The sequence below is a fragment of the Oncorhynchus nerka genome, linkage group LG7, assembly GCF_034236695.1.
Source record: "Oncorhynchus nerka isolate Pitt River linkage group LG7, Oner_Uvic_2.0, whole genome shotgun sequence".
Taxonomy (NCBI): domain Eukaryota; kingdom Metazoa; phylum Chordata; class Actinopteri; order Salmoniformes; family Salmonidae; genus Oncorhynchus; species Oncorhynchus nerka.
Window position 1 is genome coordinate 51686667 of NC_088402.1, and position 16300 is coordinate 51702966.

The following is a 16300-nucleotide window of genomic DNA, read 5'->3' on the forward strand; positions in this document are numbered from 1 at the left end:
TTGGTTAGTTGTTTTGAAGAAGGAAACTGGGAGATAGCATGGGAGCATCTGAAATAAGTAGTTCAGTCTAGGGAGGACGTTCTTACGGATTACATTAATTCTTCCTACTAAGCTAATTGGGAGGGAGATCCAGGTTTGGAGATCGTTCTTGATTCGATCCAGGAGTGGAAGATAATTTTCCTTAAAAAGGCTATTCAGATCTGGTGTTATGAAGATCCCGAGGTATTGAAACCCCTGTGTTTTCCATTGGAAAGGACAAAGTGTCTTCATAGAGCTGGTGAGTGTAATATTGAGAGGGCAGACAGTGGATTTGTTAAAATTGATCTTATAACCTGAAAACTTGCCATACTGAGCAATTGTGTCTAAAATGAGAGGGAGGGATTTCTCAGGGTTGGATATGTAGAGCAAGACATCATCCGCGTAAAGCGAAATCTTGTGCTGCAGGCCACCTGCAGAAACACCCGTAATAATTGGATTGCTCCTTATCAGCTCTGCCAGAGGCTCCGCCCCCAACAAGTAGAGCAGCGGGGGCAGCGAGCACCCTTTTCTTGTGCCCCGTTCCAGAGGGAATCTGTCAGAGTTCAGTCCATTAGTAGTCACCATGGCATTTGGATGAGAGTATAGTGATTTGATCCATTTAATAAAATTTGGGCCCATATTGAACTTTTCTAAGACTGAAAACAGAAAGCTCCACTCTATCCTGTCAAACGCCTTCTCAGCATCCAGTGAAGCCAGCAGGACAGGGGTCTTTTGTGCGTTTACTTGATCAATAATATCAAAAAGACGGCGAATGTTATCAGAAGAGTATCTGTCTCTAATAAATCCAGTTTGGTCCGCTTTTATTATTTTGGGAAGAAGAGTGTTTAGTCTTTTGGCGAGCAATTTGGTAATTATTTTATAGTCGAAATCCAACAAGCTTATGGGCCGGAAGGACGAGCAGGATAGGGGGTCCTTGTCCTTTTTTAGCAACACTGTAATGCGAGCTGTGTGCATTGAGTCTAGGAGAACTCCGTTTTTGCAAAAATCCTCCAGCATTGGCATGAAGATAGGGCTGAGCTGGGGCCAAAAAGCTTTGTAGAACTCTCTGGGGAATCCATCTGGGCCTCGGGACTTATTAGGTGGCATGGCCTCCAGGATCTCCTCAGGAGTGAAGGGGGAGTTGAGATCTTGCTGGTCGGTCTCTGATAGTTTAGGTAGCGAGATTCCCTCTAGGAAAGAGTGGAGTTCTGCCTCTGTGTGTTTTCTCTCAGAGGTATATAGTTTGCAGTAAAAATCATGAAAAGTTCAATTGATCTTTTTTGGGTCATATGTGACCTCGTCCTCTGCTGTTCGGATAGCCATGATTGTACGCTCTGACTGCTCCTTTTTTAATTGGTAAGCAAGCAATCTACTGGGCCTATTGCTATACTCATGGTATTTCTGTTTAGTAAAGAAAACTTTTTTTTATCTCCCGAGTGTAGTCCAAATTCAGTTTGGCTTTGGCTGCTTTAAGATGACTCCAGGAGGTGCTGTCTAGGGATTGTTTATGTATTTTTTCACAGCATTCCAGCTCCCTCTCAAGATCTAGCCTGTGTGCTTCCATTGCTTTTTTCTTAGAGGAAGCATATGCAATTAGATGACCTCTTAGTGTGGCTTTAGCAGCGTCCCACATTGTGGCCGGAGAAACAGGAGAATCTTTATTGTCTTGTGTGTAGTTGTCTATCCATGTAGTTACCAATGTATGGAATTCGTCATTTGATAGCATGGAGGTGTTGAATTTCCAGCTCTTTGACCTCGGGATGTTTTTGCAGAGGTCAAAGCGGAGGTGGACAAAGGCGTGATCTGAAAGTGCTATGGATCCGATTGTACAAGTGGCTGAATTTATGAAACTCTTTGGGATAAAAATGTAATCTATACGGGAGTAGGTGTTATGGACATTAGAGTAGTATGTATAGTCCTTAGATGAGCTATTATTCTCTCTCCAGATATCTATCAGTCCCATCTCTTTAGTAAGAGAGTTCAACATCTTTGCAGATCTAGGATTTGTGGTGGGGACTTGAGATGATTTGTCTAGGGTTGGGTTAAGGGTACAATTAAAATCTCCGGCCACCACGCCAAAGGAGACACAATGCTCATTGAACAGGGTTATAATTTTTGACATGAAGGCAGGAGTATCTGTGTTAGGGGCATATATGTTTAATATAGTAATTGGTTGACCATATAGTGACCCAGTTATCAAAATAAATCTCCCCTCCGGATCAGATATGTTTTTGTCGATTATGAATGGAACATTTTTATGGATAAGTATGGCTGTGCCTCTACTGTTTGATTTGAAAGATGAGAAATACACCTGTCCCACCCAAGCTCTGCGGAGTTTGGCATGTTCAGCATCACAGAGGTGTGTCTCTTGTAATAGCGCAATGTCTGCTTTTTCCTTTTTTTAGAGCACATAGTATCTTTTTTCGTTTTATTGCATGCCCTAGACCATGGCAGTTCCATGTCAATAGATTTAAGGTACTAGTCATCGTCATCGAGCAGTAATCGAACTTTAGTGCAAGTCATCGCTGGGTAAAAGTGGATAGTAATTACAGCTGCGTTCACATAAAAGGAAAATAAATGGTGTACATAAAATAATAATCTCTGAACACCCCAGCCGAGTTCCCAAACAACTCGACACATCCCGTTGGATCTATTACCCCCGCTCAGTCTCAATTCTGTGTTCCGAATAAAACAAAAACCGGGAACAGTTAGCAACGCACAACGTCTCCCTCTCCCCACCAAAGAAATGCCTCATCCTCTCCACCCCGCATTGAGTAAATAACACAGTTGCCCTCGTCCAGACCACAGTAAAAGAGGGGAGAAAAATAAAATCAATAGCCCAGCCTACATATACCTCCCCCAAGGGACATAGGGAACCCCAGGAAATAATAGCAACAACAAAAAAACAGGGAAATAAAAGTAGGCTGAAACATTAGTAGGCCTAGGTTAGGCTATACAGCCCATCCCTCTCAGTTAAAGGAAAATAAATATAAATTGGACAGCTATAATGACATTTAGGGGGTGGGTCTCTGGATATCGGCTATATGTTGTCTTACCTCCTTTAGTAATGGCATTAATCGCATTTAGTCATTGGTCTGTTTCTCATTGGCCAGGATTGTCTTTCAAAAAACGTTTTGCCTCTTCGGGAGTTTTGAAGTGTCGCAAGGCTCCTTGGTGAAGAATCCTGCGCTCGTTTGGGTATTTGAATCCCCTGAAGATCCCTCGGTCAATGGAGTATTTCTTCACTTCGTCAAATTCTCGGCGCTTTCGGCGTATTCCAGCTGACAGGTCCTGGTGTAAAGCGAGTTTGGCGTTTCCCACTGTGATGGTGTTGTTTTTCGCCGCCTGTAGGACTCGTTCCTTGTCGGTGAATCTCAGGAAACGTATGGTGATTGGGCGCGGTGGTTGTCTGGCTGCTGGTGGGGGCCTCAGTGCTCGGTGAGCTCTCTCGAGTTCTATGGGCCTGTCGGTGGGCAGGTGGAGCCACTCGGGAAGTTAGTCTTGCAGGTAGCGGATCAGTGGCATGTTTCCCTCTTCTTTTTCGCCCAGATTGAATAGAACACAATTATTCCTTCGCCCCCTGTTTTCCAGGTCCTCTGTTTTCTCTTCCAGATGCTCGATTTTCTTTTTAGCATATGCTATTGTTTCCATAATAAGTTTTCCATGGATAGGATTCGCCCCTCTGCCTCGTCCAGGCGCCCCGCGTTTATGGTTATCTTGTTGTTGATGTCAGGCAAAGCGTTTTCCAGGATTGTCACCTTGCCCCCTATCGCACTGAGCTGAGAGTTAATGGCATCTAATTTGGTGTTTAGTTCTGTACGTTGGGATCTCAACTCAGAAAGGATGTCTTCGACAGAGTGCGAGGTTGGCATTCGTTGTCCCTCTTGGGGGAGCGGGTTCTCTTGCTCCTGGCTAATGGCGCTAGTTTTTTCTGAAGCTAGCTTCTTCTTGGAGGCTTTTTCCGTCGCTAATACTCGAGTCCGGGTAAAAATGTCAGCTGTAGTGTCGCCTTTTGTAGCCGCCATGACTTTTTCTCACTAAAGCTAAAATGAGTGTGAACTTGGAGTGGAGGTAAGATTAGGAACTGGAAACTACTTGTGCGGAGCTCTTAGTTCATGCGGCCATCTCGTTCAAGGGTCACGTGATCCCCCCCCTTTTCCATTTTTTGAATTTTTTGAAACAAGTAATTTTTTTTCGTTTCACTTCACCAATTTAGACAATGTTGTGCATTTCCATTACATGAATTTAAATTACAGGTTGTAATGCAACAAAATAAAAAATAAATGCCAAAGGGGGTTGAATATCTTTGCAAGGCACTGCAAGCCTGATCAGCTCAGAATACCTAAGGGTGAGTTAAATGATTTTGAAAAAGCAATTACGGAAATTAACTGGAATCTTCTGTCCTGTAAAAATGTGGAAGCTGACAGTCAGGTTTTTCTATCCACAATCCAGCCTACAAATGCCTACAAGGAAATCAAAACCTGGCCAAAAGACCACTCTTCCTTGGCTAAATCTGGAAACTGATGAAAATGTTATAGTGTTTTATTTCACCAGGTAGGCCAGTTGAGAACAACTTCTCATTTACAACTGCGACCTGGCCAAGATAAAGCAAAGCAATGCGACCAAAAACAACACAGAGTTAAACATAGGATAAACAAAAGTACAGTAAATAACACAATAGAATAATCTATATACAGTGTGTGCAAATGAAGTAAGGAGGAAAGGCAATAAATAGGCCATAGTAGCGAAGAATTACAATTTAGCATATTAACACTGAAGTGATAAATGTGCAGATGATGATGTGCAAGTAGAAATACTGGTGTGCAAAAGAGCAAAAAAAGTAAATAAAAACAATATGGGGATGAGGTAGGTAGTTTGGTGCACTATTTACAGGTGGGCTATGTACAGCTGCAGTGATCGGTAAGCAGCTCAGACAGCTAATCGTTAAAGTTAGTGAGGGAGATATGTCTCCAACTTCAGAGATTCGTTCCAGCAGAGAACTGGAAGGAAAGGCGGCCAAAGTGGGTGTTAGCTTTGGGTGTAACCAGTGAGATATACCTGCTGGAGTGCGTGACACGGGTGGGTGTTGTTATGGTGACCACGAGCTGAGATAAGGTGGAGCTTTACCTAGCAAAGACTTATAGATGACCTGGAGCCAGTGGGTCTGGCGACGAATATGTAGCGAGGGCCAGCCGACGAGAGCATACAGGTCACAGTGGTGGGTGGTATATGGGGCATCCAGTTTGCTGAGTAGAGTGTTGGAGGTTATTTTGTAAATGACATCGCCAAAGTCGAGGATCAGTAGGATAGTCAGTTTTACGAGGGTATGTTTGGCAGCGTTCCACATGTTCTAAGTCAGAACCGTCCAGAGTAGTGATGCTAGTCGGGCGGGCGGGTGTGGGCAGCGATCGGTTGAAGAGCATGCATTTAGTTTTACTAGCGTTTAAGAGCAGTTGGAGGCCACGGAAGAAGTGTTGTATGGCATTGAAGCTCATTTGGAAGTTTGTTAACACAGTGTACAAAAACGAGAATGGCGTCGTCTGCGTAGAGGTGGATCAAGGAATCACCTGCAGCGAGAACGACATCATTGACATATAGAAAAGAGTGGGCCTGAGAATTGAACCCTGTGGCACCCCCATAGAGACTGCCAGAGGTCTGGACAACAGGCCCTCCCGATGTGACACACTGAACTCTATCTGAGATGTAGTTGGTGAACCAGACGAGGCAGTCATTTGAGAAACTAAGGCTGTTGAGTCTGCCGATAAGAATACTGTGATTGACAAAGTCGAAAGCCTTGGCCAGGTCGATGGAAACGGCTGCACAGTACTGTCTTTTATCGATGGCGGTTATGATATTGTTAGTACCTTGAGCGTGGCTGAGGTGCACCCGTGACCAGCTCGGAAACTGGATTGCACAGCGGAGAAGGTACGGTGGGATTCGAAATGGTCAGTGATCTGTTTGTTAACTTGGCTTTCGAAGACTTTAGAAAGGCAGGGCAGGATGGATATAGGTCTGTAACAGTTTGGGTCTAGAGTGTCACCCCCTTTGAAGAGGAGGATGACCGCGGCAGCTTTCCAATCTTTAACAATCTCAGACGATACAAAAGAGAGGTTGAACAGACTTGTAATAGGGGTTGCAACAACAAAATGGCGGCTGAAATTTTTAGAAAGAGAGGGTCCAGATTGTCTAGCCCAGCTGATTTGTACGGGTCCAAGTTTTGCAGCTCTTTCAGAACATCTGCGATCTGGATTTGGGTGAAGGAGAAGCTGGGGAGCCTTGGGCAGGTAGCTGTGGGGGGTGTGGAGCTGTTGGCTGGGGTTGGGGTAGCCAGTAGGAAAGAATGGCCAGCTGTAGAGAAATGCTTCTTGAAATTCTCGAATATCGTGGATTTATCAGTGGAGACAGTGTTTCCTAGCCTCAGTGCAGTGGGCAGCTGGGAGGAGGTGCTCTTATTCTCCATGGACTTTACAGTGTCCCAGAACTTTTTGGAGTTAGAGCTACAGGATGCAAATTTATTTTTGAAAAAGCTATCCTTTGCTTTCCTAACTCACTGTGTGTATTGGTTTCTGACTGCCCTGAAAAGTTGCATATCCCGGGGACTATTCGATGCTAGTGCAGTACGCCACAGGATGTTTTTGTGCTGGTCGAGGGCAATCAGGTCTGGAGTGAACCAAGGGCTATATCTGCTCTTAGTTCTACATTTTTTGAAAGGGGCATGCTTATTTAAATTACGTTTGAAGAACAACCAGGCATCCTCAACTGATGGGATGAGATCAATATCCTTACAGGATACCCGGGCCAGGTCAACTAAAAGTGTTTTAGGGAGTGTTTGACAGTGATGAGGGGTGATCGTTTGACCGCGGGCCCATTACTGATGCAGGCAATGAAGCAGTGATCGCTGAGATCCAGATTGAAAACAGCAGAGGTGTATTTGGAGGGAAATTTGGTGAAGGAGAAGAACATCACCGGCTACCTCATCCACCCTGCGCGGATGAAAGTTCAGTACAAAGGCCGAAGCCATCTCTTCAACACAACGGGAGAAGTGCACACTTTTCTCAAAGAACTGAGCAACGTCTGAGCCAGGACGGTCTCTCTGGGGGATCAAATTCAGTTTGTTTGTTTTCTCTTATCCGGATTGAACTGCTGGTATCTCCCGGTCACTATAATTGATTTGTACATTTTCAACTAACCGTATCTTCCCGGGGTGAGTTCTATTACATTTACAGGAGAGTATATTTTGGTTTAGTCCATATCTACTGGGCGAAGCAATAAGTGGGTTTAGGCCCACTGCTTTCCCCCTCGTTTATGTTAATCTTCCGAAAAGAGACTCAAGCATCTCTTACCGTGGGCAGTAAATATTCAGCCATAAATATCTATTCACAACGTTTGTTTTCAATTTAGAGAGCTCGCAGGTTTTAGTTTATGCCAAGGTTTAGCTAGTAAGAGCAAGATGGAAAGCGAGCAGCAACGTATCTCTACAAGTGTATTCATGTTTGCTTGTTGGGATTGTTGTTTTAGTCTGACAATCGGGGTGGGTGGGATTTATTTTTATTTTTTTTCTATGTTTATTGTTTCCTTCCTAAATAGACACACAGGTCACTTTTGTGCTCAAACCAAATTTGAAACATTTCCTAATTATCTGCATATGATAGATTTCTATTCAGGAACTGCAATTTTGATAAGTAGACACATCCCCTTCTGCGTCAACAACACTATCTCTGATCCCTCTTGCAGGTTTGTTTTGGTGCAGGGGCATATGTTTTCAGAGTCTTGGACCCTATCCTAACTTCGATGACCATATGTTTATTCAGAATGTCTTCCTTCAGGTTGCTCAAGCACCACCAGGATGGCTACTGGTTGGAGGAGATTTAAATTTTTGCTTAGATACAGTTCTTGATAGGTCTTCTGATAAACCCTCACTTCTTACCAAAGCCGGCAAGCTCACCATGTCATTCATGAAAGATCTCAATTTACTAGACATCTGGAGACAGTTGTACCCACAGGATAGGGACTACTCTTTTTATTCACACCCACACAAGACACACACACGCATAGATAACTTTTTACTTTCGACATAACTGTTTCATAGAGTGTTAGATGTCGAGTATCTCCCCAGATTGCTTAGTGACCATTCTCCTCTGGTATTATCAATCTCCATTCCTACCAAGGTAAATGGAGCATATAGATGGAGACTAAATTCTACACTCCTAAAGCAACCTGAATTTTGTGCATTCATCAAAGAGCAGATCAATATTTTTACTTTGACAAACAAACCCTCTGCTCCTGACAGTTTCATTCTTTGGGACACATTGAAGGCCTATCTGAGGGGACAGATTATTTCCTATACTAAAGGGCTGAAGAAAAAACACGGTGCGGAACTGAGTGCCCTTGAATCTGAAATCTCCAAGCTATAGAGAGAACCTACCAAAGAGGCCCGACTAAAGATCTATACAGGCTTTTGGTAAATAAAAAACTTAAATATAATATTCTGAACACATATCAAGCTGAGAGGGCCATCACTAAATCAAAACAGCGTTATTATGAGCTTGGAGAGAAAGCTCACAAAGTATTGGCATGGCAACTGAAAGCAGAGGAAAGTAAGAGGACAATTAATGCCATAGAAACTCTTACTAATGAGATATCTTTCGACCCTACTGAAATTAATAATACTTTTAAGAAATACTATGAAGACCTCTACACTTCCCAATCAAGCGATGATCTATCAGAGATCGACTCCTTTCTCTCCTCTCTCAACCTCCCATGCTTGTCAGGGGAAGACAGCGAGCGCCTGAGTGAACACTTCTCAGTTCCTGAATTGTTGGAGGCCATTAAATCCTTACCTTCTAATAAATCTCCTGGGGAAGATGGCTTCCCTCCAGAGTTCTATAAAGAATTTAGGGAGCTGTTGGTCCCCTACCTTCTGGAGGTACTTAAAAAAGCCAGAGAAGACAACTGCTTTCCAGAGTCCTTCTCTCAAGCAGTGATTACTGTAATCCACAAGAAAGGGAAAAACCCGCTAAAGTGCGCCTCCTATAGACCAATCTCTCTCCTTAACACAGATTGTAAACTGATCACCAAGATGCTATCTAAGAGACTGGAGTCATGTCTTCCTCTGTTGGTCAACCCAGATCAGACTGGCTTCATAATTAATAGATTGTCCTCCAATAATCTCAGAAGGTTCTTTGATATAATTCACCTTGCTAACAAAAACAAAATACCTAGTGTCGCAGTCTCCCTCGACGCTGAAAAGGCCTTTGATAGGGTTGAATGGCCATACCTCTTTCGCGTCTTGGAAAAGTTTGGTTTAGGTACCGTGTTTGTAAATTTGATAAAATCACTCTACAAATCTCCTAAAGCTAGGATTGCTACCAATGGGATTACTTCCTCCTCTTTCCCTCTTTATAGGGGGAACAGACAAGGTTGCCCAATTAGCCCCCACCTCTTTGCCCTCGCCATCGAACCGTTGGCTGAGGCTATTAGAACGTGCCCTGACATACATGGCTTTGAGGTGGGCCCCCATAGCCATAAATTATCACTCTTTGCGGACGACCTTATCTTATTTCTAACAAACCCAGAACACTCCCTCTCTCACTTGCAGATCCTACTACAGTGTTATAGTTCTTTCTCTGGATATAAGGTCAATTTTGATAAAAGCGAAATCTTACCGTTGTCTGTCTTTGACCATCATACCATCAAGCACAAGTTTCCTTTTAGATGGTCGCCTATGGGCTTCACATATTTGGGCATAATGGTGGATGGTAATCTGAACAACCTCTATAAACTCAATCTGGCCAGTTTGTTGCAAAAGGTGGAGGTTGACCTTTGTAAATGGATGGACTTACCTCTCACTCTACTGGGTAGAATCAATGTAACTAAAATGAATGTCCTTCCCAGGTTTCTATATCTGTTTCAATCTCTCCCTATCCCTGTTCCCGCAGCATTTTTTTCCTCTCTCGACAAGCTGACCAGACGGTTTATCTGGCACGGCAAAACCCCTAGGGTTGGCCTGGATAAACTGACCCTTGATTACAGTCAAGGGGGCTTAAACCTCCCCAATTTTAGAATGTACTACTGGGCTGCACAGTCTAGGTTTCTGGCTCAGAGGTTTGACAATGGTCCCTCTCCCTCATGGTTGAACATTGAAAAGCTTGAGGTAAATGATGACACTGGGGCAGATTTGTTTTACACATGGGACAGAAAATCTATAAAAACCATCACAGACAACCCTTTAATCATACATTCTGTCCTGGCATGGTGCAAACTGCATGAGCTGTTCGGACGAGGGGGATTCCTTTCCCCTAAAACCCCTTTATGGAACAATAGATTGATCCCTATGTTTTTCCAGAATAGTAACTTTAGACCATGGTCTGATAAGGGGATCACTCTTCTGGAACATTGTTACGGGGAGGGAGTTCTTATGTCTTTTGATCAGCTGAAACAGAAATACCACTTGCCTAACAGGGACTTCTTTAGCTACCTACAACTACGAAACTTTATTAGGGTGACTCTCAAGGGACAATGGAACCTACCTAAGATGTCACCTATTGAACAACTCTGCCACGCAGACCAACCACTGTTCAAATCAAATCAAATTTTATTTGTCACATACACATGGTTATTAACAGATGTTAATGCGAGTGTAGCGAAATGCTGTTCAAGACCATTTCCCGTGTTTACAATGCTCTTATGTCAGGACTAACACTGCCTGGGCTAGATAAACCCCGACTTAGATGGGAGAAAGATCTGGGTATTGATCTTGATGAGGATCTATGGAGTGACCTATGCAGGGATGGGGTTACATCCACATTGAACTCCAGATACAGACTGATCCAGTTTAATTTCCTCCATCAGCTCTATATCACCCCATCTAGACTGCACATGTTCAACCCAGATATCTCCTCCCTATGTTTTAGATGTGGCTCAGATGAAGGAACATTCCTCCATTCCACTTGGCAGTGTTCAAAACTACACGGTTTCTGGCAGGGGGTATGCGATACCATATCCTCAATTCACGGGGTTGCATTCCCTTTAGACCCGGAGGTCTGTCTACTGGGTAACTTTACTAACACCAATCTTAGGCAAAGCCAGACTATAAAGCTAACAGAAATATTGCTAGCGATTGCCAAGAAATGTATTGCCTTGAAATGGAAATTGGATTCCTCCCTGCCAGTTGCAATGTGGCTATCGGAAGTTAATAGTTGTATCCCTTTGGAGAAAATCACTTACTGCTTGAGGAATAAGTTAAAGACATTTTACAGAATTTGGCAACCTTTTATTGACTATATGGAGAATCTCCCCCCACATCTCATTGATTGAATCTATATATAATCCTCACATAATGTTTCACACGTAACGTATAATATGTAGCCTACGGCAGGTGATCCAATGTCTCGTTATTTTTTCTTTTTCTTTTTTTTCTTATTGTATGTTTGTTTATATAATTATAATTATTTTGTATTTTTGTTACGCTCGTCTGTTACTGTCACTTTGTCCTATCGTTGTCTAATATCTTTTCACTTTTGTTTTGAATGTTCTTAATTGGAAAATGCAAAAATAAAATATTTAAAAAAATAATAATAAAACCATCTTTGATAAGGCCTAAATAAGTTCAGGAGTAAAAATGTGCTTAAGTCAAATAATAAGTTGCGTTGGCTCACTCTTTGTGCAATAATAGTGTTTAACATGATTTCTGAATGACAACGTCATCTCTGTACAGCACATACAATTAGCTGTAAACTGTTCTTGTCGCATACAAATATTGTGCAGATGTTATTGCGACATGCTTGTGTTCCTAGTTCCAACAGTGAAGTAGTATCGAACAATTCACAACAATACACAGAAATCTAAAAGTAAAATAATGTAATTAAGAAATATATAAATATTAGGACAAGCAATGTCGGAGACCGGCGTGTGTATACGTACAGTTGAAGTCGGAAGTTTACATACACTTAGGTTGGAGTCATTAAAACTTGTTTTTCAACCACTCCACAAATTTCTTGTTAACAAACTATAGATTTGGCAAGTCGGTTAGGACATCTACTTTGTGCATGACACACGTAATTTTCCAACAATTGTTTACAGACAGATTATGTGAAAAACTGAGTTTAAATGTATTTGACTAAGGTGTATGCAAACTTCCGACTTCAATTGTATATACAGTACCAGTCAAAAGTTTGGACACAGCTACTCATTCAAGGGTTTATCTTTATTTTTACTATTTTGTACATTATAGAATAACAGTGAAGATTTTAAAACTATGAAATAACACATTTGGAATCATGTAGTAACCAAAAAACGGAATAAATCAAAATATATTTCATATTTGAGTCTTCAAAGTAGCCAATCTTTGCCTTGATGACAACTTTGTACACTCTTTGCAGTGTCTCAACCAGCTTCATGAGGTATTCACCTGGAATGCGTTTCAATTATTAACAGGTGTGCTTTGTTAAAAGTTAATTTGTGGAATTTCTTTCCTTCTTACTGAGTTTGAGCCAATCAGTTGTGTTGTGACAAGGTAGGGTTGGTATACAGAAGATAGACCTATTTGTAATATGCAGTATATACATATGAAATTAGTAAAACATTATGTAAAAAAATATTAAAGTGACTTGAGTTCCATTGCTAAAGTAACCAGTGATTCCATGTCTATGTACATAGGACAGCATCCTCTCAGGTGCAGGATTGAGTAACTGGGTGGTAGCTGGCTATTGATGACTATTTAACAGTCTGATGGCCTTTTTCAGTGTCTCAGTCCAAGCGTGGATGCACCTGTACTGACATCGCTTTCTGGACGATAGCAGGGTGGCTCGGGTAGTTGATGTCCTTAATTATCTTTTTGTCCTTCCTGTGAAGTCAGGTGCTATAGGTGTCCTGGAGGGCAGGCAGTGTTCCCTTGGTGAAGTGTTGAGCAGACTGCACCACCTTCTGGAGAGCCCTGCTCTCAATTGTGCATCTGTGAAGGTTTGTGAGGATCTTAAGGGCCTAGCCAAATTTCTTTAGCCTCCTACGGTTGAAGAGGTGTTGTTGCACCTTCTTCACCACGCTTTCTGTGTGGGTTGATCACTTCAGATTATTATTGATATGTACGAAGAGGAATTTGAAGCTTTTCACCTTCTCCAGTATGGTCCCGTCAATGTCGATAGGGGCGTGCTCCCTCTGCTCTCAGTCCACGATCAGCTCCTTTGTTTTGTTGATGTTGAGGGTGAGGTTATTTTCCTAGCTTCACACCGCCAGGGTCCTCACCTCCTCCCTGTAGGCTATCTCGTCATTGCTGGTAATCAGGCCTACTACTGTTGTGTCATCTGCAAACTTGATGACTGGGTTGGAGGCGTGTGTGGCCACGCAGTCATGGGTGGACAGGAAGTACAGGAGGAGGCTGAGCACGCACCCTTTTGGGGCCCCTGTGTTGAGGAACAGCGTAGTGGAGGTGTTGTTTCCTACCTTCACCACCTGGGGGCGGCCCATCAAGAAGTCCAGGATCCAGTTGCACAGGGCAGGCTTCCGACCCAGGGCTCAGAGCTTAATGATGAGCTTGGAGTTTCTTATCAAGACGACATCGAATGTTCCTGAGTGGCCTAGTTACAGTTATCTTTTCACTTTGTGGGGTATTGTGTATAGACTGGTGAGAATGATATATATATATATATATTTTTTTAAATCCGTTTTAAATTCAGGCTTTAATACAACAAAATGTGGAACAAGTCAAGAGGTGTGAATACGTTCTGGAGGCCCTGTATATGATTTGACAGTTGTATAGATGCAATTTATGACAGGTTATTACATATTAACTACAGGTTATCAATGATTTATACAGTGAAGTGGGTGCGTTAATGCAGTCGATAATTCTCATATCAACAATGTGAATGTGAATTTTCCAATTGCAGTACCAGGCGTGGACTGCAAGCAGGAACAATACCATGAGGGTAAGTGTTGCTGTGCACTAACTATCAGAATCGTGTCTACTTGACACCACACACACCATTGATACATACACACTGCATGAAATTGTTGCCTTCATGTTTGTTTTCCTGTGTTTTCACGGCTCCTCTGCTCTCTCCTTAGAGTAACTCTTCAAAGTACTCACGCTGCTTCGGCCTGCTGTCGGACCAGCACATTTCAGAGCACATAGACCGGGTAAGATACCTGTCCCCAAGCAACACAGCCATTACAGAACCAGTTGTGTGTACACTGGCCCAAGGGCCCCAGAGAGGGATCTGTGGGTCCCAGAGGAGGAACCACCTCAGGCCAGCCCCTGTGTAATCACACAATGAGACCCGTAATCCTCACTAAGAGGCATTTTAGCACAACTCCTTTGTATTAGCGTGGTAGAGTACTGTGTAACACCAGGTGTTTGTACAGTACGAGGGTTTAAAACATCCGAACTGACACGTATGTGACGTGTAGAAAATGTCACAAATAGCCTGTGCTGTGAAAACAGAGACGGACAATTATGTTGAGATGTGAATGATGCACCATGTGGTCTTGAAAACAGTAACTAACTATGGTGGTGATATTTGTCTTTTCGCTACTACATACATTCTTTATTGTAAGAAATATCCCTCAGTTGGATATATTATAAGTACTTCATTAGTTACTACTGTTGAGAGTTGTTTAAGATCTTGTAGAAATGTAATTATTGAAAAGTTTAATAGTTAACATCCTCTAACGCTGGCATATTGGTTCCCCAGAGGCTGTATATGATTGGAGATGAGGTGGACTACCAACCCTACGAGTACAGATATGAGGGGAGAGGCAGCAAGTGCCAGTCGCTGGATGAGCTATCGCTAAGTAACCTGGGGGATGACTTGGAGTTCCTAGGGGACCTGGGGTCAAAGTTCAACACCCTGGGGGGCATCTGTCGCAAGGACATGTAGGAGAGGAACATTAGGGTGTAGACACACACACCTGGCTGGACTGGGAAATGGTGCTTATTAGACACGTCTGTCATCGTCCCCTGTTTGAGGTGAATGGGGGGGGTGGTGACCTATCAGTTGAAGATGACACAGCTATATCAAAATTCCTCCATTGTGATTTTGGATCAAGCCTGGCATTATCGACATCAGTGGGGCATTTTCTTACAGACCGAAACTGTTGTGGATTGGCTTTTACCCAGAAGAAGGACTGGGAGAGACTGCTGATATTTTTGTCTGACACAATGAATGATGAACTTACTGTACTGAATAAACCGTATCATGCTCGGATGGCTTTATGGACTTCGGTTTTGACAGGGCTGGGGTGTGTTTGTATGGCGTTTTGTTATGTTATGTGTTTTTTTTATCATCGTCACGCTTCATAGTATTTTCAACAGAATTGTATAATCTCTTGATCTACTGGTTATGCCGGAATGAGATTTACTTCAATGCTATGACTTCGATAGAAATTTCTATATGTCAACACCACTTCTGTGGGAACATGAGCATTGTGTGAATCATACTTTTTATGGCCTTTTTTCTGCTTAGGATATGGATATGAATTTACCCAAGTGGCTTAAAATATTTATTAAAAAAATAACCTGGAATTAATGTGTACATTTGCCATTATGACAACCTTAACCTCCTTGCCATCCAAGTGAGAGGATAAACCCACCACAGAGTAGATGTAATATCTACATAAGTACTTACTAGGTGTTACACAGGATTTAGCTAGTTAAAATGAAGTGTATCTTGAGGGGTACTTACTTGTACTTAATGTGTACTTATATAGTACGTTACCCATCCTGACAACCTGGCCCTCAATTTAAAGCTTCCGGAATCCCCACCTAAGTGAGAAAATAAACACATTAGTATACCACAGAGTACATGTAATGTCTGCATAAGTACAATGAATTAATAGGCGTTACACAGGATTTAGCTAGTTTAAGTTAAGTGTATTTCAATGTAATTATCACGCCCTGGCCATAGAGAGGCTTTTTATTCTCTATTTTGGTTAGGTCAGGGTGTGACTAGGGTGGGCGTTCTATGTTATTTTTCTATGTTTTTGTTCTATGTTTTGTATTTCTGGTTTTGGCCTGGTATGGTTCCCATTCAGAGGCAGCTGTCAATCGTTGTCTCTGATTGAGAACCATATTTAGGCAGCCTGTTTTCCCACTATGGGTTGTGGGTAGTTATTTTCTGTTTAGTGTGGGTTGCACCTGACGGAGCTGTTTCGGTTGTGCCTTTTGTTACTTTGTATTTAGTGTTCAGTTATATTTAATAAAATGCCGAACATGTACCACGCTGCACCTTGGTCCTCACCTTCTTCCACCAACGACAATCGTTACAGTAATTACTTACTACTCATTACC

At 42.5% G+C, this 16300-nt stretch overlaps 1 pseudogene; it reads left to right on the forward strand.

Moving 5' to 3' along the window:
- Positions 1 to 14991, forward strand: part of LOC115131891 (cadherin-like protein 26) — a 48272-nt pseudogene extending 33281 nt beyond the window's left edge.
- The last annotated feature ends 1309 nt before the right edge of the window (positions 14992 to 16300 follow it).